Here is a 1,840-nt window from a genome sequence, read left to right as displayed (position 1 = left end):
CTGATGAGCAAATCGCGTAACCTGATGTATTTTTGCGTAACATAAACGAAAAACGCACTTGAAAATCCGATTGACTTCCCTGAAAATGTTACACAACTGATAAATAATTACAGATTAGATTGAGCCAGACGCGTTATCATACGTCTACTGTTGCTTGTTACCGATAGTGTGGCATGGTGGGACTGCAGCATATACTGTTGTGTGTATCATGCAGGTAATTTCTAATGACGGATGAACTGTCTTGATACGTGACCACGCTTGTCTTCACATTCCAAGCGCTTTCTATCTACTATAATAAAATCATCAGGTTTTAAGTGTTGGACGTTAACATTGATCTCGAATCCTCCTTTCCTCTTTCTCATGTTTCGTATTTGTATTGTTAGAGCAATAAGGGCTCTGATGTACAGGTGAAAGGTGACATCACAAACAAACCAGACAATCACATAATGCATTTTTCTTATCAGTACTATCAACAAATATTCTAATTTTATATACGAAGACAGTAACTTGTTCTCGAAAGAACAGTTAGCCAGCCGGTGTGGTCGTGCGGTTCTAGGCGCTTCAGTCGGGAACCGCGTGTCCGCTATGGTCGCCGGTTCGAATCTTGCCTCGGGCATGGATGTGTGTGATGTCCTTAGGTTAGTTAGGTTTAAGTAGTTCTAAGTTCTAGGGGACTGATGACCATAGATGTTAAGTCACATAGTGCTCAGAGCCATTTCGAAAGAACAGTTACTGTTAATGACCGTGCAGCTTTTCCCTGGAATAAATTATGACTAACTGAAAACCTCAGCTGCCGAAAGGTGTTGTTGACATACCTCGATGTGGACAGCTGAAAATGTGTGCCCCGACCGGGACTCGAACCCGGGATCTCCTGCTTACCTGGCAGACGCTCTATCCATCTGAGCCACCGAGGACACAGATAAGTAGCGCGACTGCAGGGACTTATCCCTTGCACGCTTCCCGTAAGACTCACATTCCCAACTGTCCACAATTCCACATATGTATTGTACCTTATAGACATTTGCCCAACCACTCATTACTCGCGCACGCTTTGGCGATTCCCGTAAGAGTTTGGGCAACCTGTGCGCATTCGCACAGACGAAGGTCAATGTCTGGGTAGCCTTTAACTATATATACGAAGACAGTAACTTGTTCTCGAAAGAACATTTACTGTTGATGACCGTGCAGCTTTTCCCTGGAATAAATGATGACTAACTGAAAACCTCAGCTGCCGACAGGTCCTCGATGTGGACCACATCGAGGTATATCAACAACACCTCGATGTGGACCACATCGAGGTATATCAACAACACCTGGTTCGAATCCTGCCTCGGGCATGGGTTAGTTAGGTTTAAGTAGTTCTAAGTTCTAGGGGACTGATGACCTCAGATGTTAAGTCCCATAGTGCTCAGAGCCATTTTTGAAATTGAGGTCAGTATCTTTCCCTTCGCTTTCTGGTTGACAACAAAGTTAGTTGCCTGGCTCGCGTGAATAAGACGGCATTAAATAATAATTTTTATCCGCCGCCCCCACACAGTGACTACTTATATAAAACGTATTAACTCCTAGCTGCAGTACCATGTCACGAAAGTGAGGACTGTAAAATTTTTCTGTCATATAGGTGTATGCAATGAATTATATAATTGTTATGTTAGAGAAGGTTTGAGTGATAGCAGAATAAAATATTTTTCTCTGGTCTATACATCCATCTATAGCCTCGAGTAATTAGTAGGTTAGTAAAATACGCAAGTTGTCTGACATGCTACTCATTCGTCAGGACAGGTCTCAGTGCTGCTACACTGGTACAGACATTGGGATAGCATGCAATTATTAATTGCTC

General features: G+C 42.9%; 1 non-coding gene across 1 annotated transcript; it reads right to left on the bottom strand.

The window, feature by feature from the left end:
- Positions 1-840: 840 nt before the first annotated feature.
- On the bottom strand, positions 841-914 carry Trnat-ggu (transfer RNA threonine (anticodon GGU)). The gene has a single exon. It is a non-coding gene; the product is annotated as a tRNA-Thr (tRNA).
- Between the last annotated feature and the right edge of the window lie 926 nt (positions 915-1,840).

This window comes from Schistocerca cancellata, chromosome 4 (genome assembly GCF_023864275.1).
Source record: "Schistocerca cancellata isolate TAMUIC-IGC-003103 chromosome 4, iqSchCanc2.1, whole genome shotgun sequence".
Classification (NCBI taxonomy): domain Eukaryota; kingdom Metazoa; phylum Arthropoda; class Insecta; order Orthoptera; family Acrididae; genus Schistocerca; species Schistocerca cancellata.
Note: the sequence above shows the minus strand (reverse complement) of the source record. Positions and strands in the feature narration are given on the sequence as shown.